The sequence below is a fragment of the Bombina bombina genome, chromosome 8 (assembly GCF_027579735.1).
Source record: "Bombina bombina isolate aBomBom1 chromosome 8, aBomBom1.pri, whole genome shotgun sequence".
Taxonomy (NCBI): domain Eukaryota; kingdom Metazoa; phylum Chordata; class Amphibia; order Anura; family Bombinatoridae; genus Bombina; species Bombina bombina.
This window is the reverse complement of record NC_069506.1, coordinates 21,380,940-21,406,801: the sequence shown is the minus strand read 5'-3', so window position 1 is coordinate 21,406,801 and position 25,862 is coordinate 21,380,940. Positions and strand designations below refer to the sequence as shown.

General features: G+C 36.6%; 1 protein-coding gene across 2 annotated transcripts in view; it reads left to right on the top strand.

The window, feature by feature from the left end:
• The window catches only part of LRRC4B (leucine rich repeat containing 4B), a 400,350-nt gene that overhangs the window by 213,665 nt on the left and 160,823 nt on the right, over window positions 1–25,862 (top strand). For both annotated transcript variants that reach the window (XM_053690182.1, XM_053690183.1), the window contains one exon: window positions 17,218–17,284. The gene's annotated coding sequence lies outside the window, so the exon portion shown is untranslated. The remainder of the gene's footprint in view (window positions 1–17,217; window positions 17,285–25,862) is intronic.

Below are 25,862 nucleotides of genomic sequence, written 5' to 3'. Positions count from 1 at the left end.
TGGGGTGGTGTTGTGTTTGAACAGACACTTCTTGTTATCTTTAAATTCTATTTAATTGGCATTCACTTAACCTCTTTTTCCATGCAAAAAAAAAAAGAAAGAAAGAAAAAATACTGTTAGCATTTTTAAATAGTGATTAATGTGAATTATATATTTTTTAATGTTTCTTTAAGGATATTTCAGCTAAAAAGTATTGTGCTGCAATGTTCTAATGAACGTTTACTGATTTATAATTTACTCATATAAACCACCTATTGTTTTTTACTTAAAGGGACAGTAAACATTTTGAGATTGTAACTTAAAGGGACACTAAACACATTTTTTTATTCCATGATTCAGATAGAGCAGCAATTTTAAGCAACTTTCTAATTTACTCCTATTATCAAATTTTCTTCATTCTCTTGCTATCTTTATGTAAACAGCAGAATGAAAAGCTTAGGAGCGGGGCCAATTTTAAGTTCAGCACCCTGGATAGTGATTGCTTATTAATATTTTATATGTAATATTTCAATGGGCCTAAGAAATACTACATTTTCATGTGCGCTTACACAACCGTGTTAAGCTCTAAATCGCAAACCCTGATGCGTAAAACACATATTTTACATGCCTGTGTTCTTCACATGGAAAATAATGTACTTTTTACCATTAAATATATATATACATATGTGATACTGTTATAAGAATTAATATATATATATATATATATATATATATATATATATATATATATATATATATATAGATACATATAGCAATATGTATTTACAGTAAAAAGGACATTATCCTGTAAGTTAAAAACATTGGAATGTTAAATATGTTCAGTTTCAGTAAATATACAGTAGAAAACATAAATACATACATATCTATAAATATATATATATATATATATATATATATATATATATATATATATATATCTGTATATATATTTATACATTGGAGCCCTTTGCAGTCAAGTAGCTGAAAACATGTGAAGTCATATTTCTGCAATATTCATTCTTAATAAAGTGTTTAACTGCATATGTACTGTAAATATTTCACATTCCAATGTTCTTCACATAGGTGTGGGTGTGTACATTATTTATGTGTGTATATATGTATTTGCAGACATATATACACATATAAACACATGTATACATATATAGACATATATATAAGTGCATTGGAGCCCTTTGCAGTCAAGTAGCTGAAAACATGAAAAACATATTTAACTATGTATTTAATGTAAATGTTTTACATCCAAAGTTTTTCACATGGGGGAATATGTCCTATATGTATTTATAAATAGAAATTCCTATATATAGCGGTATATATTTATACATATATATATAAAGGTATAGATATATGTTTTATTAAAAAAACATCATATATATATATATATATAGTCAATAAATAATAAATAAATAGCCATGTGATCAGGGGGCTGTCAGAAGAGGCTTAGTCACAAGGTAATCACAGAGGATAAAAGTCTATTAATATAACGGTGCAAAACCGGGGAATTGGTAATATAGGGATTATCTATCTTTTCTTTTAAACAAGAAAAAACTTTTATTTTAAACAATAACATTTTTGGAGTAGACTGTCCCTATAATACACTTTTTACCTCTGTGATTACCTTGTATCTAAGCCTCTGCAGACTGACCCTTTATCTCAGTGCTTTTGACAGACTTGCGTTTTAGCCAATCAGTACTGACTCAGAAATAACTCCACAATGTTATCTATATGGTACACACAAAATAGCGCTGTCTAGCCATGAAAAACGGTCAAAATGTATTGAGATAAGAGGCGACCTTCAAGGGATTAGAAATTAGCATATGAGCCAACCTAGGTTTAGCTTTCAACAACCAATACCAAGAGAACAAAGAAAATTTGATGATAAAAATAAATTGGAAAGTTTTTTTAAAATTGCATGCCCTATCTGAATCATAAAAATGTAATTTTGACTAGACTGTCCCTTTAATTTTGTTATTAACCTCTCTGCAGGAGTTAGCAATGCAAAACGCCATACTTTATTTAGAGCACTGCTTATCAAACCTGTCCTCTGTCCTCCCTAACAGGCCAGAATTTCAGGATTACCTTGGGTGAGAGCAGGTATAGGGGTCAATTTATCAAGCTCCGTAACCGCTGCTCCATAACCTGTCCGCCTGCTCTGAGGCGGCGGACAGAAATCAACCCGATAGAATACGATCAGGTTGATTGACACCCCCTGCTAGCAGCCGATTGGCCTCGAATCTGCAGGGGGCGGCATTGCACCAGCAGTTCACAAGAACTGCTGGTGCAATGATAAATGCCGAGAGCGTATGCGGTCGGCATTTATCGATGGCGGCGGACATGATACGCTACAAGTGATGACTAAAAGTCTTGTTTATTTTTAGTGATGATAAATCCTAGCATTTTTTTAAATGCTAGGATTTACCATCACTTTAAGTTTGCACAATTTTTAGAAATCATTAGACTTTAATTTTGACTTTAAATTGATTTCATATTGGCCAGGTGCTCACAGTGATATCATCTCAGGAATCATTTGTTTATGTCTCTTATAAGCCAATCGCACACACAGTCATGTTTGGATCTCACAAAACTGATCATGTTTTCCGTACAAAACGTAACTGTTCTGTTGCGTGAGGTGATGATGCTGTACACATTATTATGAAGGAACCAAACACTTCTCCAAATCTCCTTACATGTGAAGAATGGGACTGGACAACTGCAGGGGGAGGAACATTCTGTGAAATCATTATTTAAGTTGATGCATTTCCATGAGGCTTGAAGATGTAAAGTGAAAAGTTTGCACCCCAGGGGCTGCTCTGCTCACTGGAACAGAATGATGTTCTTGCTTTCGAATGGAATCTCTACACAATTTATAGGAGGAATATCAACATGGGAATAAAACTGGCAATTAATTTCTAGACATCTCCTGAGATTTACTTAGATCTGCGTTATAGACGTCTAATGTGCCTGATGACCTTGCAAGGAATTACAAATGTTGCACAAAGTAGTAGTAAAGATATAAACCAATAAATACATGCTAGACAAAATGATGTATTCAATGCAAAGATTAGCCTGAGAGTAATATGCAGATTTGTTTTTTTATTATATTCAAGACTAAAAACTAAATGCCCATAAATCAATGAGAACTCACTGTCATGTTGTAACCTGGGTTTCCTCTATCCAATCTTCTCTAAGACCAGTTAAAGGGACATAAAACCCAAAATTCTTCTTTCGCAAATTAGATACAGCATGACATTTTAAACAATTTTCTAATTTACTTCTATTCTCAAATTCTGAGTCGTTCTCTTGGTATCTTTTTTTGAAAAGCAGGGATATAAGCTCAGGAGCATGCACGTATCTAGAGCACTATATGGCAGCAGTTTCACAAGAATGTTATCCTTTTTCAAAAGTATAAGCTAGCAGCACTTGTTCCTATATTAATTTTGAATACTTGTGCAGCCAAAAGGTTGCAAGAGTTGAATAATAGATATATGCCTCAAACTTAAAATGTTATTGTTTAAAAAGATAGATTATCCATTTATTTACCATTCCCCAGTTTGCATAACCAACACTGTTAAAGAAATATACTTTTTTCCTCTGTGATTCCCTTGTATCTAAGCTTCTGCTGACTGCCTCCTTATTTCAGATCTTTTGACAGACTTGCATTTCAGGCAATTAGTGCTGACTCTTAAACAACTTCACGTGCGTAAGCACAATGTTATCTATATGAAACACATGAACTAACGCCCTCTAGCCGTGTAAAACTGTCAAATGTATTCAGATTAGAGGCGGCCTTCAAGGGCTTAGAAATTAGCATATGAGCCCACCTAGGTTTAGATTTCAACTAAGAATAACAAAAGAACAAAGCAAATTTGATGATAAAAGTGAATTATAAAGCTGTTTAAAATTGCATGCTCTATCTGAATCCTGAAAGTTTAATTTGGACTTTACTATCCCTTCAGTTATGATAATAAGAGATATAATATGTTGATGACTTGTAGATTTTACAGTAACTTTTTCAAATCTGTGGTGTCGCTCCAGGTTACGATCTCCCAGCCCTAGCAAGTAGCGTTGCTCATGCACGGCTAGATTACAAGTGTTGCGGTACAGCTTTTAACACTGAAAAAAATCACCATTCAAGCGTAATGGCCAGGAACGCATATAACGAGTTATGTCAGTATAGCTGTACAGCAAGCATTTTAGCCTGTAACGCAACGTCCATTCTGCACTAAAAAAAAATGACGTTTTTGTGTGGGATTTTCATATCGCCGGTATTACAGGTTGTGCATTGAGGCTAAAATCTGAGAACAATTGTTATGGATTTTGAAAAACAAAAATGTTTCACAAAACTCATAACTAAAGTGTTACAAAGTACACTAACACCCATAAACAACATATTAACCCCTAAACTGCCGCCCTCCTGCATCGCAAACACTATTTAAAACTTATTAACCCCTAATCTGCCGCCCACCCACATTGCGACTATTAAATAAACCTAATGACCCCTAATCTGCCGCTCCCATCGCTGCCACTATATTAAAGTTATTAACCCCTAAACCTCCAGCCTCCCACATCGCCGCCACTATAATAAAGTTATTAACCCCTAAACCTCCGGCCTCCCACATCGCTGCCACTAAATAAACCTATTAACCCCTAAACCTCCGGCTTGGAATTTAGCCCATACAAATGCGCCTTTAGGGGCAATGAGTAGCTTAGGTTTTTTTTAGAGTTAGGTTTTTTATTTTGGGAGGTTGGTTGGGTGGTGGGTTTTACTGTTGGGGGGACTTTGTATTATATTTTTACAGGTAAAAGAGCTGTTTAACTTAGGGCAATGCCCTGCAAAAGGCACTTTTAAAGGCTATTGGTAGTCTATTGTAGGCTAGGGGTGTTTTTATTCTGGGGGGCTTTTTTATTTTTATAGGGCTATTAGATTAGGTGTAATTGTTTTTATTTTTAATAATTGTGTTTATGATTTTTTGTAACCTTAGTGTTTTTTATTTTTCGTAATTTAGTGTTCATTATTTTTAGTAATATAAGATTTTGTAATTTTTTAATTTTATTAGAATAGTAATGTTAGGTTAATTTATAGTTTAATGTTAGGTTTATTTTTATTTCACAGGTAAGTTTTTATTTATTTTAAGATAGTTATATTGTACTTTTAATTTTAAGTTAGGAGGGTGTTAGGTTTAGGGGTTAATAGTTTAATTTAGTGTTTTGCGATGTGGGGGGGCTGGCGGTTTAGGGGTTCATAAGTTTATTTAGCAGCGGAGATGTGGGGGCCGGAGGTTTAGGGGTTAATAGGTTTATTTAGTAGCGGCGATGTGAGAGGCCGGAGGTTTAGGGGTTAATAGATTTATTTAGTGGCGGCGATGTGGGAGGCCAGAGGTTTAGGGGTTAATAGGTTTATTTAGTGGCGGCTATGTGGGAGGCTGGAGGTTTAGGGGTTAATAGCTTTATTATAGTGTCGGCGATGTCGGGGAGTGGCGGAATAGGGGTTAATAACTTTATTATAGTATCGCAATATCGGGAGCGGTAGAATAGGGGTGTTTAGACTTGGGGTTTATGTCAGGGTGTTAGGTTTAAACTTAACTTTTTTTCCCCATAGACATCAATGGGGTTGCGTTACAGAGATTTTTCATTCCGCACTTCAGGTGTTAGTTTTTTTCTAACACTCTCTCCCTATTGATGTCTATGGGGGAAAGCGTGCATGAGCATGTCAAAGCAGCCCTTGGATTTTGTGTGATATGGAGCTTAACGCCACCATATTACATGCACAAGGAGGCTTTTCAGTGACTCGTATTGATAGCGCTATGGAGAGTGAATAACCTTTTTGGCGTTAGTTTCGCACCCTGTTAAGAACAAAACTCGTAATCTAGGTGAAAGTTCTTTACTACACCAGGCTGTTCACTGCATTATTCAAGTCCCTTCACTGTCAGGCTAGGGAATTCCGTATTGACACTCCTTGATGTCACCGTGAAGTTATCCAATCACAGCAGAGTTTAAATAATCCACCGTAGCAATATACCGTCTTTGAAGTTAGATGCTACCGTGTTGCTACTTGGATTACTACACAATGGATGTGATGTCTTCAGATCCCCACTGGCTCTAGTTAATATGGAGCACCTCAGGGGTTGCTGCTATATTGTGTATATATCCCAATTTAAGCTCAGGGTTACAGGATAACACTCATAACAATCAAAAAAGAAAAGAAGTACTGAGTAACAAGATAAGTATAATCCAAAAAGTTTATTGGCTTGGAGCAAAAAAAAAAGGTAGCGATTTGCTCCCAATTACCTGACGCGTTTCGCGCATACAAACATACTCTGATAACAGTATTGTTAAAAATCCAATATCCTCAGACAAAGTATTCTACCATTTGTTACAATCTGCCTATTTAGTACTGTGCATGACACATGAACTACTAGGAGCTAGCTGGTGATTAGTGGATACTTGCATATGCCTCATGTCATTGACTCACATATGTGCTCAGCTAGCTCCCAGTAGTGCATTGCTTCTCTGGAGCTGACTTTTAACTATGAGTTTACCCTCTTTGTAGGAGTTAATTACATAGGCCCAGATTACACGTGGCACGCTAGTTTTCACCCCACTAGAACACTAAATCCGCTCAAGTTAATAAATTACCATGGCCGAGTTAGCACGGTTATTACAAGTTGAATGTAAAAAGTTAGTGCGCAAGTGAAAGACTCAGGAGCACTAACTTCAGATATTGTGACCTCTCTAACTCCCTCTCTCCATAAACTTCTATGGGGCACGCTACAAAAAGCGCTGTGCTAGGTCAACTGTGCTAAGAACATTTTCTTTACGTGAAGAACATAGAAATGTAAAGTTTTCCTGTGTTAGGAATACTTTACATTCCTATGTTCTTCACGTAAAGAAAATTTTCTTTTTCTTTTTAAATAGATATTAATATATATATAGTTATTTTTGTAAAATATATATCTATACCTATATATCTATATAAATATATAAAGATATACTGTAGAGATAGATAGATAGATAGATAGATAGATAGATAGATAGATAGATAGATCATATAAATCTACTTTCTTTATCAAATGTTTCAGCTCCAAAAATCCCCATAGTCATTAATATCTCTTTATATTTAATATGCTTTATTTTAGTATTGATTATACAGGATGTTCTAGTACTTATATAACAAAACAATAGCAGTTCTGCTAAAATCAAATATTTTCTTTGTTTTCTCTGCGGGCTTCTGAAAGGCAGGTAATGGAAAAATATATTTCTTGTCCAACCTAAAACATGAAAGTCATAATTAAACTTTCATGTTGAAAAATCTTTGGGAAAACTTAAAGTACAGTATATGCAACGGTATCAATAATGTACCAGCCTAGGTTCCTATTGTCTCATTATTTTCAGCCAATAAGTTTTTATCAGACTTAGGGAATATCACAGATAATTATACGCAATATTCAAATCCAAGCACAAAACTATTAAGGAATCCTATTTACCCCCTACTGACATAATAGCAACATTTCTTGGAACATCTGGATTTTGCAGTCTCAGTGCTGGTAAAGGCTTCTACTGGCATCAGAAAAGTAAAATGTTTATTTTTTAAATAACCCCTCTAACCACTGAAACTCCCCACACCAATTAACTCTTGATATCAGCTACCCCAGTAAGGCCTACCCCAGGTATAATACCTTCCCCACCCCCAATTAAAATACCCCCACCCAGTCATCAGAACTATCTCCAACCTAATTAACTGAATCATAATTATTGGTCCTACTATTTAAAGGACCCCACAGCCAAAATGATTCTAATATTTCAAACATGCCCCTACTTCTTTAACACACACCTATTATATCTTTCAAAAACAAACGCACCCCAACAAGAGAACGCCCACTGTAAGGAACCCTTAACACCAATAGTATTCACCAAACCATATCCTGACTCAAACATATCCTATGGTGTATTAAATATTGTTTAAAGATTATAATAATTACTCAAAAGAGGGTCTGTCTGTTGATCAAAACTAATGACTTAAAAATGTCAGCTGTCTCTAGCCAGATGAAAAAGCCTAAATTGTTACATGTATTATAGTTCCACCTGAGTGGGCATAAGAAAAGACTACTGTTTATACTAGAAGTGACTTTCTTTAATTGGTTTTGTACTTGACCAATTAAGAATAAGTAACGGTTGAGGCTAATTGTAGTAGGGATGTCCTGTGGTCGTGCGATTATTGTCTAGTCAACATGAAAATAGATAGATTAGATGACAGACAGAGATAGACAGACACATAGAATATAGATAGACCAGTGTTTCTCTATTGCAATTCTCAGGCTATGCTAACAGGAATTGTTCAGGTCTGATATGGTTATCAACTTGCTCTCATCCAAGGTATTTCTAAAAATCTATCCTGTTAGTGTGATCTGAGGAATGTAATGGAAAATCTTTGAATTAGACAGAGCGATAAAGGATAATCCTGAAAAATCTAGCCTGTTAGCGTACCCTGAGGAATTAAATTGAGAAACTCTTGGCTAAAGAGATGATAAAGAGATTGAAAGGGAGATGATGGATAGATAGATAGATAGATAATGAATGAATGGGTTGGTAGATACTGTAGATAGATAATACAGAGATATATTGATTGAAAGATAGATATAGACATAGATAGATGATAGATAGAGATAGATAAATGAATAATAGATTGATATATAGCTAGAGAGATAGATGATATATATATAGTGATAGATAGATGATAGATATAGATTGATAGATATAGAGTGATAGATAAATATAGATAGATATATGTAGATAGATAGATAGCTAGATAGATAAACAGATGATAGATAGACAGACAGATACATGGATAGATGATAGATAGAAAGATAGATAGATAGATAGATAGACAGACAGACAGATAGATACACAGAAAGATGATAGATAGGTGATAGAGAGATAGATATAGATTGATAAAAATAGACAAACATATGTAGCTAGATAGATACAGGCGTACCTCATTTTATTACGTTTCGCAATATTGAAGGTTTATGGAAACCTTGTGCCGAGCAAGTCTATTAGCACAATTTTCCCAACATATATACACTAATAAACACATAAATAGATATATATATATATACACAAATAAACACATAAATAGACATATATATATACAAATAAACACATAAATAGACATATATACACAAATAAACACATAAATAGACATATATACAGACCTATATATACACACCATCAGCAAAAAGAAGGCTCAGATGATGGTTAACATTTTTAGCTATAAAGTATTTTTTACTTACGATTGGTACACAGTTTTTGTTTAGACATAATGCTATTGCACTCTTAATAGACTACAGAATAGGGTAAATATAACTTTTATATGCCCTGGGAAACAAAAAAATTAGTATGACTCACTTTATTGCTATATTCGCTTTATTTCAGTGGCCTGGAAGGAACCTAACCTGTAATATCTCTGAGTTACGCCTGTAGATAGATAGAAAGAGAGATTGATATAGATTGATAGACATATGTAGATAGATAGATTGATAGATAAATGATAGATAGAGGTCTGAGGACATGTTTTTGTGTCTGAAACTGACACTGCATGATTGTATGACTTGGTGTGAATACATTCAGTTTACACGGTATTTGCATGTCATTCTGGAGTTTATAGTGTTACCACATCTGGCTGAATAGCTGAAGGCATCAAAATGAACTGTTCCACAATACGCTGCCTTCAAGTAGAAGGAGCTTGGTGAGGAAGCAAATTAAATCACAATTATTCCGAGCTTGATACAAACATCATCACAGAGCAGTTTCAGAACACTTGTTCTTTTCTCATGCTGAAGGAAACCAGGCTTGGTTTGTGACACGTAACTGTGATAGTTCTTGTATCAGGCTCTGAATAAATGTTATAACATTCTCAGCAACACTGAGTGGTGCTCTAGATTGTGCATTTGAGAGAGCTCTGTCTTTAACCAATTTGAGGAACACTGTACTTTAGTGTAAACGTTTCTTAAATTGAAAATAAAACTAATGCAGCTGCTTGTCACTAATATTCATTATCTGATTGGTACTTCCTGCTAATGACCACTGTCTGATAGTTACTTTCTGCTAATGACCATTGTCTGATAAGCACTTCCTGTTAATTATCATTGTCTAATAGGTACTTCCTGCTAATGACCACTGTCTGATAGGTACTTCCTGATAATGATCATTGTCTGATAGGTACTTCCTGATAATGATCATTGTCTGATAAGTGCTTCCTGCTAATGATCATTGTCTGCACTTCCAGTTAATGATCATTGTCTAATAGGTACTTCCTGCTAATTATCATTGTCTGATAAGTACTTCCTGCTAATGATCATTGTCTAATAGATATTTCCTGCTAATGATCATTGTCTGATTGGTACTTCCTGCTAATGAAATTAAAAAAAGAGTAGTAATCTCTGCACTGAAAAAAATATATACTATAAAGCAAGTGGTATAAAAAAAGGGTTCCTTTCCCCTTAAAACAAACCAGAAAAAGATAAAGATACCCTTCACAGAGATGAGGAGAACCTAATACCACTGTGCTGAATAAACAGCTTAAAATAGTAACTAAGTAGACAGATACGATACTTCAATTATAAAAAACATTTAATAACACATAAAAGTATACAAGTAGTACACAGTAGCACTATCTAGACATTATACGTTGATCAGGCTTATGTTAAACAAAATAGGTGCAGTATTAAAGACAGCATTAAAAACAACGATAAAAACACAATTCAGAGATAATACACAATGGAAAACATCCGATGGCGACAGATATTCAAACACAAAGGATTCCACGCTGATGCCACAGGTAGAGGACAACCCGGAAGCAGGAATACAGAAAGATTCCAATCAACAAGACAGGCAAAGAACCAAACGTAAGGTGTACACTTTTACTTACACCGGAAAGGTTCTTAGAAGTAGGTTCTAAGAAGGCGCTCCGAAGCTTGTCCCTGTACGGCTTCCGTAGTCTGAAAGTTTACTGAAACGCCAGCACGATCTTTTCCATTGTGTATAATCTCTGAATTGTGTTTTTATTGTTGTTTTTAATCCTGTCTTTAAAACTGCACCTATCTTGTTTTACATACGCCTGATCAACGTATAATGTCTAGATAGTGCTACTGTGTACTATTTGTTTACTTGTATGTGTTATTAAATGTTTTTTTATAATTGAAGTATCGTATCTGTCTACTTAGTTACTATTTTAAGCTGTTTATTCAGCGCAGTGGTATTAGGTTCTCCTCATCTCTGTGAGGGGTATCTTTATCTTTTTCTACTGATGATCATTGTCTGATAGGTACTTCCTGCTAATGATCATTGTCTGATAGGTACTTCCTGTTAATGATCATTGTCTGATAAGTACTTCCTGCTAATGATCATTGTCTGATAGGTAGTAGGTACTTCCTGCTAATGATCATTGTCTGATAGGCACATCCTGTTAATGATCTTTATCTGATAGCTGAAGGCATCAAAATGAACTGTTCCACAATACGCTGCCTTCAAGTAGAAGGAGCTTGGTGAGGAAGCAAATTAAATCACAATTATTCCGAGCTTGATACAAACATCATCACAGAGCAGTTTCAGAACACTTGTTCTTTTCTCATGCTGAAGGAAACCAGGCTTGGTTTGTGACACGTAACTGTGATAGTTCTTGTATCAGGCTCTGAATAAATGTGAGGGGTGAGGGGTATCTTTATCTTTTTCTACTGATGATCATTGTCTGATAGGTACTTCCTGCTAATGATCATTGTCTGATAGGTACTTCCTGCTAATGATCATTGTCTGATAGGTAGTAGGTGCTTCCTGCTAATGATCATTGTCTGATAGGCACATCCTGTTAATGATCTTTATCTGATAGGTACTTCCTGTTAATGATCATTGTCTGATAGGCACTTCCTGTTAATGATCATTGTCTGATAGGCACATCCTGTTAATGATCATTGTCTGATAGGAACTTCCTACTAATGATAATGGTTTGATAGGTACTTCCTGCTAATGATCATTGTCTGATAGGTACATCCTGCTAATGATAATTGTTTGATAGGTACTTCCTGTTAATGATCATTGTCTGATAGGCACTTCCTACTAATGATAATTGTTTGATAGGTACTTCCTGCTAATGATCATTGTCTGATAGGTACATCCTGTTAATGATCATTGTCTGATAGGTACTTCCTGATAATGATCATTGTCTGATAGGTACATCCTGCTAATGATAATTGTTTGATAGGTACTTCCTGATAATGATCATTGTCTGATAGGCACTTCCTGCTAATGATAATTGTTTTATATGTACTTCCTGTTAATGATCATTGTCTGATAGGCACTTCCTACTAATGATAATTGTTTGATAGGTACTTCCTGATAATGATCATTGTCTGATAGGCACTTCCTACTAATGATAATTGTTTGATAGGTACTTCCTGCTAATGATCATTGTCTGAGTTACTTCTAGGGTTACTGGGTGTCCAGTATTTAACCGGTATTTTAGCAAGATATCCAGTAAAATCTTCACAAAAATACTAGACACTTAAAGGGATAGTCTAGTCAAAATTAAACTTTCATAATTCAGATAGCACATGCAATTTTAAGCAATTTTCTAATCTACTCCTATTGTCAATTTCTTTTGTTCTCTCTGTATCTTTATTTGAAAAAGCAAGAATATAAGCTTAGGAGATGACCCATTTTGATTCAGCACCCAGATAGTGCTTGCTAATTGTTGGCTACATTTAGACACCAATCAGCAAGCGCTACCCAGGTGCTGAACCAAAAATGGGCCCTCTCCTAAGCTTACATTCTTGCTTTTTGGTGGGATCAGAGTGGGGTCTAAGGTAGATTATTATAGCATTGTGTAACACCACAGACCATCATGTCCAATCACTGACAGAGGGCTAGATTACAAGTGGTGCGCTATTGTTAGCACTCATATTACAAGTAATAATACAAATAATTTTACAAGTATTAATAAAATGTAATAATAAAAATTATTCATAGAAACATCATTAAAAAAGTTATAAGGGTTTAAAGGTATATGGTATTTCACAATGTGTTTGAATGAAAAGGACTATAATGTATATATACATGCATATACATGTTTAAATATGTGTATGTATGTCTATAAATCTATACGCACATGTATATATGTGTGAATACATGTGTATTTATGTGTTTATATGTGTATATATACATATATAAACATATATACACATGTACACACACATTATATATACAGACATTTTTTAGCCCTTTCCACTCAAATACCTGAAAATAAGAAAAATATTTATTTATTTCATATTAAATAATATGTTTTATTGTGTATGTACTGTAAATATTTTACATTACAATGTTCTTTACATAGGGGGACATACGCTTTGTATTTCTAAAACTGTATTTCTATATAAATTTGTATATATGTATATCTGTATATATTCATATAGATATATAGGTATAGATATCTATTTTACAAAAAACACTACCATGTACATGTTGGATAGCACATGTGCGTTAATTCCCTCACATAACAGACTTCTATGGTCTATGAGGAAGTGCAGTAAAATTCATGTTGCATAAAGCTCCAGCACTCGGCAGGAGTAAAAAAATTCCAATCAAGTAGTGGAGTTCATTTACTTTTTAATAAAACTTAAAGGGATAGTAACGTCAAATTTAAACTTTAATTTATCTAATTTGCTTTATTCTTTTTGCATTCTATGTTGAAAAGCATACCTAGGTAGGCTTGAGCATCAGTGCACTATTGGGAGCTATCTGCTGATTGGTGGATGCACATATATGCCTCTTCTTATTGGCCCGTCTGATGTGTTCAGTTACCCAGTAGTGCATTGCTGTTCCTTCAATAAAGAATACTAAGAGAATAAAGCAAATTGGACAGTTGTTTAAACCTGTATGCTCTATCTAAATCATAAAAGAAACATTTTTGGGTTGTTGCTGCTGCAAAGGGATAACATTCTAGCAAAACTGCTGCAATATAGTTCTCCAGACACATGCCCGCTCCTGAGCTTACATCGGTGCTTTTCAACAAAGGATACAAAGAGAACAAAAGAACGTTTGCCAATAGAAGCACAGAATGCTCTGTCTAAATCAGATTTTTTTTGGTGCTCATATCCCTTTAATGTTCATTTAATACACACAAGGCCTTAGGTGATAGAGATTATCATACTCAATCAACTCTGAGAAGAATCGGTAGTCACAGCAGGTGGATTCTAGAACCAGGGAGCAAGGCAAATATCTGCTGTGGCTGGCTGCTAGGGACACACGTCCTTGTGCCAGAAGCAAGTGGTATCACAGGAAGGCTATCATAAAAATAACATCCAATGACTGCACCTGAGATGATGTAAAATGTCATTATGGCAGCTACACCTATCACACAGTCAGGTCAATAGAAACAAAAAGCAGTAGATGCAGAGAATGCTCTATAGGAAAGGGATTTGTATTTATATACAGAATTCTCCTGATTGGTCTAGCCAGGAATGGGTATTATTTCTGCAGATCTCATTAGCATACACAGATATCAGGCTGCTTCAAAGGCTTTTTTTTGCAAATATGAAAGTCAAGGATCAGCTCCTCCTGTGTCCGGCAGGTACAGATCTCACACCCACAACGCAGCAGACCAAAGTTAATAACCCAGCAGGGAACTCTCGGGAAACCTGCACCATGCCATATGTTATTGCACTGGAACTTTACTGCTAGTTTTTTTTCCTTTTGAAAATATTGTATATTAACTGATATAAATATACAGGTGAAACTCGAAAAATTAGAATATTGTGCAAAAGTTCATTTATTTCACTAATGCAACTTAAAAGGTGAAACTAATATATGAGATAGACTCATTACAAGCAAAGCAAGATAGTTCAAGCCGTGATTTGTCATAAATGTGATGATTATGGCTTACAGCTCATGAAAACCCCAAATCCACAATCTCAGAAAATTAGAATATTGTGAAAAGGTGCAATATTCTAGGCTCAAAGTGTCCCACTCTAATCAGCTAATTAAGCCATAACACCTGCAAAGGGTTCCTGAGCCTTTAAATGGTCTCTCTGGTTCAGTAGGAATCACAATCATGGGAAAGACTGCTGACCTGAGAGTTGTGCAGAAAACCATCACTGACACCCTCCATAAGGAGGGAAAGCCTCAAAAGGTAATTGCAAAAGAAGTTGGATGTTCCCAAAGTGCTGTATCAAAGCACATTAATAGAAAGTCATGTGGAAGGGAAAAGTGTGGAAGAAAAAGGTGCACAAGCATCAGGGATGACCACAGCCTGGAGAGGATTGTCAGGAAAAGGCCATTCAAAAGTGTTGGGGACTTTCATAAGAGACACCACACACAGACGGATCCTGGACAAGGGCTTCAGATGTCGTATTCTTCTTGTCAAGCCACTCCTGAACAACAAACAACGTCAGAAGCGTCTTACCTGGGATAAAGAAAAAACAGACCTGGTCTGTTGCTCAGTGGTCCAAAGTCCTCTTTTCTGATGAGAGCAAATTTTGCATCTCATTTGGAAATCAAGGACCCAGAGTATGGAGGAAGAGTGGAGAGGCACACACTGCAAGATGCTTGAATTCCAGTGTGATGTTTCCACAGTCTGTGTTGATTTGGGGAGCCATGTCATCTGCTGGTGTTGGTCCACTGTGCTTCATTAAGTCCAGGGTCAACGCAGCCGTCTACCAGATTTTGGTGCACTTTATGCTTCCTTCCGCAAACGAGCCCTATGGGGATGCTGATTTAATTTTCCAGCAGGACTTGGCACCTGCCCACACTGCCAAAAGCACCAAAACCTGATTCAATGACCGTGGGATTACTGTGCTTGATTGGCCAGCAAACTCGCCTGACCTGAACCCCATAGAGAATCTATGGGGCATTGCCAAGAGAAAGATGAGAGACATGAGACCGAACAATGCAGAAGAGCTGAAGGCCGCTATTGAAGCATCCTGGTCTTCCATAAAACCTCAGCAGTGCCACAGGCTGATAGCTTCCATGCCACGCCACATTGAGGCAGTAATTGGTGCAAAAGGGGCCCAAACCAAGTACTGAGTACATACAGTTTGCATGCTTATACTTTTCAGAGGTCCGATATTGTTCTACAGGTATGTACACTCTTGTTTTGATTGCATGTAATATTCTAATTTTCTGAGATTGTGGATTTGGAGTTTTCATGAGCTGTAAACCATAATCATCACAATTATGACAAATCACGGCTTGAACTATCTTGCTTTGCATGTAATGAGTCTATCTCATATATTAGTTTCACCTTTTAAGTTGCATTAGTGAATTAAATTAACTTTTGCACAATATACTAATTTTTCGAGTTTCACCTGTATCTCTTGACGATTTAAAATATGATGTCAGTTTGCTTCCAAAATACACATTACATTGATAAGATTTCCCTCTGAGTGCACTGTATTAGTTTTGAGTTCCAGTAGTCAAGGTTGGAAATTGTGTTTTTGAAACCGTAAGTGGTTACACAACAAAGAATATTAGAAACTTATGGCGGTGTTTAGGGCTTGCAACGCCACTTTACTACAAAGTTTGAATAATGAGATATAAACAAACAAATAAGACGTCTTTATTTTTTATCTTGTAAAAACTGCACTAAAATGTATTAAATGTTATAGTTAAAGGGACATGAAACCCAAATTGTTTATTTCAAGATTCAAATAGACCATAACATTTTAAACAACTTTGAAATTCACTTCTATGATCAAATTTTCCCTGTTCACTTGGAATCCTTTGTTGAAAATCATATCTAGATAGGCTCAGGAGCTGGGAGCTAGCTGCTGATTGGTGGCTGCACATGTATGCCTCTTGTCATTGGCTCTGCTGATGTGAGCAGCTAGCTCTCTCTCAGTAGTACACTGCTGTTACTTCTACCAAGGATACCCAGAGAATGATGCAATTTTGATAATAGAAGTAAATCGTAAAGTTATTTAAAATTGTATGTTCTATCTGAATCATGAAAGAAGAATTTGAAGTTTGGTGTCCCTTTAATTAGATTTTTTTTTTTAAATTGCCTTATCTGTCTAAATAATTAAAGTTAGACATCGACGTCCCTTTAATCATTTGGTTATCAGTGCACATACAATTTCTTGTACTTGATAAATAATTTAATAGTTACAGCAACATTATCTGTTTTGTTCTGTTTGTTCTCAACTCACTGAACCTTTTTTTCCTTTTTTGTCCTAGAGACGAGTTGTATGAAATCCCCTGACTACCAGATTTGTCCGCATTACACTGGATATTGGAAAATCAGGTATGTTCTTCTAGATATCAGATTGTTCTGGCAAGTTGTCTTCATGCGCCCATCTGATGCACTTTAGTTAACTTTGGTTCTCACATAATGTTTTTGCATTTCAGACAAGTACACAGTTTTTCTTATCATGTGACCTTACTGAATAAACCTGCTTTTCAGAACTAGAACTGAGGGGGCTTGGTTGAGACAAACACTAGAAACTCGCACTTGTGAGCAGGTTGTCATTGACCTGTGTAGTTCTTCTGACCCTGTGGCCTCTGATTGGCTAAAGCAACCGCAGCTGTGTTTTGGGGGGCAAATGGCTTGGCTGAGAGCAGAGTCAGGATCATTTAAAGGAACAGCCTACTTGAAAATAATTATTGTTTAAAAAGATAGATAATCCCTTTATTACCTATTCCCAAGATTTGCATAGTTATATTAATATACTTTTTACCTCTGTGATTACCTTGGCTCTAAGCCTCTGCAGATTGCCCCCTTATCTCAGTGCTTTTGACAAACTTGCATTTTAGCCAATCAGTGCTGACTCATAAACAACTCCACAGGAGTCAGCACAATGTTATCTTTATGGCACACATGAACTAGCATTGTCTAGCTGAGAAAAAAAACAGTCAAAAAGCACTGAGATAAGAGGCAGCCTTTACTTAGCATATGAGTCTACCTAGGTTTAGCTTTCAACAAAGAATACCAAGAGAACAAAACAAATTTGATGATAAAAGTAAATTGGAAAGTTGTTTAAAATTGCATGTCCTATCTGAATCATGAATTAATTTGTCAGTGTAGCATCCCATTAAAGCTCAGAACTGCCTGACATGTACATACACCCAGAAGGACCACAGCTTAAATAAGTGTTTGCGATTTATAATATATAATATATTTTTCTAAATAGGGACCCCATAGTCTCATATTGGCTAGGGCCCAGCACTTGCTAAGGCCGGCTCTACTCTAGGCACACACAAACAAAATAAATCTACTAAAAGTTTAACATTCCGATGTAAACAACTATATTACATTTTGTTTTGCTGGATTTATAGTTTTAAAAAATTACTTTTATAACATTATCGAGTATTGAGCGTCCCTCCGCCCATTTCTATTTACTTTTCTGTAGTGTAGTGACTTAGAGAGACTGCCAGCGGTCCCAGCCGCTCTACACATATCTCTTACTCAGAGCAAAGCTTGCAAACACACACAAATGCACTTATGTTTTCACACACACAGGCCTCTAGTTATCAAGCCATCAACCTCAAATACGCTGGAATTCCACAGCGTATTTGTGGCGAGGCTGATTCGCCTAAGTTATCAAGCCCTGCTGCCAGGCAAAAGTAGAAAATAGTGACGTAAGTTTCGATCTGCCGGACTCAGTCCGACACAGATCGATTCTTACGTCACTCCAGATGTTCCGAACGCAAGTTCGGCACAATCTGACTACTTTTGCTAGTTATCAAATGACTACCAGGTACGCTCGGCACTTTTCCGGCCCAGAGTACCTGGTTTTCAATCCGCCACCCTGGAGGCGGCGGATCCCATAGGAATCAATGGGAGTCTGACCATAGCGAAAGTTCATGTTCGCTGCTGCCCGACATCCCATTGATTCCTATGGGAGCTGTCTACACCTAACACCCTAACATGTACCCCGAGTCTAAACACCTCAAATCTGTCCCCCCCTATACCGCCGCCATCTATATTAAACTAATTAACCCCTAAACCTAAGTCTAACACTAACCCTAACACCCCCCTAACTTAAATATTATTTTAATAAATCTAAATAAAATTACTCTTATTAACTAAATTAATCCTATTTAAAACTAATTACTTACCTATAAAATAAACCCTAATATAGCTACAATATAACTAATAATTATATTGTAGCTAGTTTAGGATTTATTTTTATTTTACAGGGAAATTTCAATTTATTTTAACTAGGCACAATAGCTATTAAATAGTTATTAACTATTTAATAGCTACCTAGTTAAAATAAAGACAAATTTACCTGTAAAATAAAAACTAACCTAAGTTACAATTACACCTAACACTACACTATCATTAAATAAATTATTCCTATTTAAAACTAAATACTTACCTGTAAAATAAACCCTAAGATAGCTACAATGTAATTAATAATTACATTGTAGCTATCTTAGGATTTATATTTATTTTACAGGTAACTTTGTATTTATTTTAACTAGGTAGAATAGTTATTAAATAGTTATTAACTATTTAATAACTACCTAGCTAAAAGAAATACAAAATTACCTGTAAAATAAATCCTAACCTAAGTTACAATTAAACCTAACACTACACTATCATTAAATAAATTAAATTAATTAACTACAAATACCTACAATGAAATACAATTAAATAAACTAACTAAAGTACAAAAAATAAAAAAAACTAAGTTACAAAAAATAAAAAAAATTACAAGATTTTTAAGCTAATTACACCTAATCTAAGCCCCCTAATAAAATAACAAAGCCCCCCAAAATAAAAAAATGTCCTGCCCAATTCTAAATTACGAAAGTTAACAGCTCTATTACCTTACCAGCCCTTAAAAGGGCCTTTTGCGGGGCATGCCCCAAAGTATTCAGCTCTTTTGCATGTTAAAAAAATACAACCCCCCCAACATTAAAACCCACCACCCACATACCCCTACTCTAACCCAAACCCCCCTTAAATAAACCTAACACTACCCCCCTGAAGATCATCCTACCTTTAGCCGTCTTCAGTCAGCCGACCACCGATGGAACAGAAGAGGACATCCGCAGCGGCCGAAGTCATCATCCAAGGGGAGCTGAAGAGGTCTTCCATCCGATAGAAGTCTTCATCCAGGCGGCGTCTTCAATCTTCATCCATCCGGAGCGGAGCCATCTTCAATGCAGCCGACGCGGAGCCATCTTCATCCACCGACGCCTACTCGCCGAATGAATATTCCTTTAAGTGACGTCATCCAAGATGGCGTCCCTCGAATTCCGATTGGCTGATAGGATTCTATCAGCCAGTCGGAATTAAGGTAGGAAAAATCTGATTGGCTGATCCAATCAGCCAATCAGATTGAGCTCGCATGAGCTGATCGGAACAGCCAATAGAATGCAAGCTCAATCTGATTGGCTGATTGGATCAGCCAATCGGATTGAACTTGAATCTGATTGGCTGATTGGATCAGCCAATCAGATTTTTCCTACCTTAATTCCGATTGGCTGATAGAATCCTATCAGCCAATCGGAATTCGAGGGACGCCATCTTGGATGACGTCACTTAAAGGAATATTCATTCGGCGAGTAGGCGTCGGTGGATGAAGATGGCTCCGCGTCGGCTGCTTTGAAGATGGCTCCGCCCCGGATGGATGAAGATTGAAGAAGCCGCCTGGATGAAGACTTCTATCGGATGGAAGACCTCTTCAGCGCCCCTTGGATGAAGACTTCTATTGGATGGAAGACCTCTTCAGCGCCCCTTGGATGATGACTTCGGCCGCTGCGGATGTCCTCTTCGGTTCCATCGGTGGTCGGCTGGCTGAAGACGGCTAAAGGTAGGATGATCTTCAGGGGGGTAGTGTTAAGTTTATTTAACCTCTTAAGGACATATGACGGAATTTTTCCGTCATAAAACAATTGAGCAAACTGAAAGCTGTGTCCTTAAAGGGTTAAGGGGGGTTTGGGTTAGAGTAGGGGTATGTGGGTGGTAGGTTTTAATGTTGGGGGGGGTTGTATTTTTTTTAACATTCAAAAGAGCTGATTACTTTGGGGCATGCCCCGCAAAAGGCCATTTTAAGGGCTGGTAAGGTAATAGAGCTGTTAACTTTCGTAATTTAGAATAGGGTAGGGCATTTTTTTTATTTTGGGGGGCTTTGTTATTTTATTAGGGGGCTTAGATTAGGTGTAATTAGCTTAAAAATCTTGTAATATTTTTTTTATTTTTTGTACTTTAGTTAGTTTATTTAATTGTATTTAATTGTAGGTATTTGTAGTTAATTAATTTAATTTATTTAATGATAGTGTAGTGTTAGGTTTAATTGTAACTTAGGGTAGGATTTATTTTACAGGTAATTTTGTATTTCTTTTAGCTAGCTAGTTATTAAATAGTTAATAACTATTTAATAACTATTCTACCTAGTTAAAATAAATGCAAAGTTACCTGTAAAATAAATATAAATCCTAAAATAGCTACAATGTAATTATTAATTACATTGTAGCTATCTTAGGGTTTATTTTACAGGTACGTATTTATTTTTAAATAGGAATAATTTAGTTAATGATAGTGTAGTGTTAGGTGTAATTGTAACTTAGGTAAGTTTTTATTTTACAGGTAAATTTGTCTTTATTTTACCTAGGTAGCTATTAAATAGTTAATAACTATTTAATAGCTATTGTGCCTAGTTAAAATAAATTCAAATTTGCCTGTAAAATAAAAATAAATCCTAAAATAGCTACAATATAATTATTAGTAATATTGTAGCTATCTTAGGGTTTATTTTATAGGTAAGTATTTAGTTTTAAATAGGAATAACTAATTTAATAAGAGTGATATTTATTTAGATTTATTTAATTAATATTTAAGTTAGGGGGGTGTTAGGGTTAGACTTAGGTTTAGGGGTTAATAATTTTATTATAGGTTGCGGCGGTATAGGGGGGGCAGGATAGGGGTTAATACATTTATTATAGGTGGCGACGGTGTAGGGGGGGGCGGATTAGGGGTTAAAAAGTTTAATATAGGTTGCGGCGGGGTCCGGGAGCGGCGGTTTAGGGGTTAAACAATTTATTTAGTTGCGGCGGGGTACAGGATCGGCAGGATAGGGGTTAATAAATTTATTATAGGTGGCGGCGGTATGGGGGGCAGGATAGGGGTTAATAGGTATTATGTAGGTGGCGGCGGGGTCTGGGAGCGGCGGATTAGGGGTTAATCAGTTTATTAGAGTGGCGGCGGGGTCCGGGAGCGGCGGTTTAGGGGTTAATACATTTATTATAGTTGCGGCGGGGTCTAGGAGCGGCGGTTTAGGGGTTAATAAATTTATTTCGTTGCGGGGGGCTCCGGGGGCGCCGGTATAGGGGGTAGAACAGTGTAGTTTAGTGTGAGTGCTTAGTGACAGGGGTATCAATAAAGCTGGGAAAAAGCCGAAGAGCAGCGAGATCGGATGAGTGATAACTATCACAGTCCGCTGCTCATCGCCCAGTACTTGGTGCGCGGCTTTTTGACAGCTTTTTTGATAACTTTGGCGAGCGTATTCAGGTCCGCGGTGGCGATGGTAGGCGAGCTTAGGCGGGCGTATTGGGCCGGCGAAGGCAGGTAAGTAGACACGTTGATAACTAGAGGCCACAGACTCTCATACACAGAAAAACACTGACAACACAAACACAGACACACACACTCAGACACACTCCCACCCACAGACAGATACACACACACACACTGAGACACACTCCCACACACAGACACACACACTGAGATAGAGTCCCACACAGACACACACACACACTCCCCCACACACAGACACACACACTGAGACAGACTCCCACACACAAACATACACTGAGACACACTACCACACAAGGACACAGACACACACACTCAGAAACACTCCCACACACACACAGACACACACACTGAGACAGAGTCCCACAAAGACACATATTCAGACACAATCCCACATAGACACACACACTCAGACACACTCCCACACACAGACACGCACACTGAGACAGAGTCCCACACACAGACACACACACTGAGACAGAGTCCCACACACAGACACACACACACTGAGACAGAGTCCCACAAAGACACACACATTCAGACACAATCCCACACAGACACACACACTCAGACACACTCCCACACACACACTGAGACACACTACCACACAAGGACAAACACTCAGACACAATCCCACACACAGACACACACAGACACTCAGACACACAAGATATAAATAACTGTTGGCATTTGCAGTATGTTGCAAATGTACAATGTCACCTTTTGTTGGCTGCGGCTGTTTCCCACCAAACCTGAACATTTACATATCCAGATCTGACTCTGCTTCAAACCCGGACACACAAGCCAGGTCATTCCCGGACAGGTGGCATCCCTACCTTGTAAATAGTGAAACCGAACATCAGATTCACTGATTACAAGTAAATAATTGGGAATCCCCGTTGTGTGTGTGCAAATACATCCATGCTAGCCCAGAGGCCCACCCAGCAGTGCACTGACTGTATTAGTCAAGTGGCACACGCTATCACCCTGAGTCACGCCCAAAATAAGCGAGCCGTGCCGCAATACTAGTGATTGGGTGAGCACAAACAACGTCACACAAAAAAAATATACAACATAGAGTGGGACAGACAGGGGCTATGAAGTAAAATTAAAAAATAAATTACAAATATTTTACAAAGGGAAATATATTTATACGCATTTCCCATAACAAAGAATTATTAAGTAATAAGCAATAGTTTAACTTTACTATCACTTTAGGTAAAAAAAAAGCATGATAGAAACCACAAAAAGAAAAGCTTCCTAATTTCTCTGCTTGTTTTTTAAGCACTGTTTAAAAATATAACTTTTTTTTTCAAGTGTTGCTTTTAAAACTATTCTCGTTACTAAAAAAACGCCTTTTTTCAAGTGCTGCTTGAACATTCCCATGTATTTTGGGCTGTGTATTTTCTCTGCACTTCTTTTTTAATATGCAGTAAAATATGGGACGGATTAACACGCTTGAAAATATGCGCTGTGTCTTTCTGAATAAAGCGCCTAGTATTCAGATTGTATAAGGGCTGCACTCGACCTCTTTGCTTTTTAAAAGGACATAAAACCCCAAACTTTTCTTTCAGAATTCAGATAGAGCATTCAGTTTTAAACAACTTTCCAATTTATCAGTTTTTCTTAGTTTTCTTGTTATCTTTTGTTGATAAGCAGGAAGGTAAGTTCAGGAGTGTGCACGTGTCTGCAGTACTATATAGCAGCAGTTTTGCAACAATGTTATTCATTAGCCAGAGCACTAGATGGCAGCGCTATTTCCTGTCATGTAGTGCTTCAGGCATATCTAGATATCTCTTCAACAAAGCTAATTTGATATTATAAGCAAATTGTATTCTCTGGGGTCGATTTATGAAGCAGCGGATACTGCTTCCGACCCACTCTTCTTTAGGTCTACCTGAAGCGGAAGTTAAGTAGCAGCGGTCGGATACGATCGGGTTGATTGACACACCCTGATAGCCACCGATTGGCCGCAAATGTGCAATGTGTATGCTGTCGGCATTTATCAATGTGCGGCGTACATGATCCGCCACAGCAGATCATGTCCGCTCGCACTATAATAAATCGGCTCCTCTATCTAAATCATGAAAGAAAAAATTTGAGTTTCATGTCCCTTTAAATAATTGTGTTGACTTTTTTATGTATAGTAACCAGAGGAAAAAATGGTACCTTCTAGTATTTTAAATAATGCAAACTAGACATGTGAACAGACAGAACAATGATGAATCAATTATCTACATATATTTTTAGTTGGTTGTGTTTGATATTTATTAAAGGAACATAAAACCCCACATTTTTCTTACATGATTCAGATACAGCTTAACATTTTAAACAATTGTCCAATCTTTCTATTATCAAATACGCCTCATTCTTTGTCGAAAGAGCAGTAATGCACTACTGGGAGCTAGCTGAACACACTGTGAGCCAATGTCAAGAGGCATATATGTGAAGCCAGCAATCAACAGCTAGCTCCCACTAGTACATTGCTGTTTCTGAGCCTACCTAGGTATGTTTTGCAACAAAGGATATCAAGAGAATGAAGCAACTGATATAATAGAAGTAAATTTGAAAGTTAAATTGCATTTTCTATCTGAATCCTGAAAGTTAAATTTTTACTTTACTTTCCCATTAATGGGATTGTTCAGAATTTTGTTTTAATAAATCAGCACTGGCTAAGAAAAAAAAGTGAAGCTTAACATTCTTTTTGTCCGACAGCAGAATCAATCAACTGACAAGCGCATTGCTAAATCCTTATTCAATAGTGTAAATTTGAACTTGCAAAAAAAAGATTTCCTTCCTTCAGAAAGCAAAACATACTGTTCTGCCTTAACCACACTAATAAATTAACTAGTTTTTTTCTTGCATTTGGTTTGTTCGTTTTTCTTTAAAGGGCAATTGAAACGAATATGGGGGGGTTGTACAGGAGCAAATACATAATAATATGAAAGCAAGTGGGCAATACTAAAAGCACTTTTATGTGTTTTATCCATGTTTAACCCCTTGGGCCAAATGGATGTAGATCTACGTCATGCAGTACGTACATAGCCCATCGTAGCGCATAACGAAGATCTACGTCAATACTGATGGAAGCCCAAGCAGTCCAGCATCATATGGTAACTGAGTACTATTGGTGGTCCATTACCATATGAAGGCAGATTGTCAGATCAGAACAGACAGTAGGGGCCCTACACTGTAGAAAAATTATTTTGAAGAGAGAGTCCTTCTAATTACAAAAAATAAAACAATGGCAAAGTCATAAATGTCTGCTATTTCCAAACAAAGGTGATCCCAGAGAAGCTTTTACAATCATTTGTGTAGCCACCAATCAGCAAGCGCT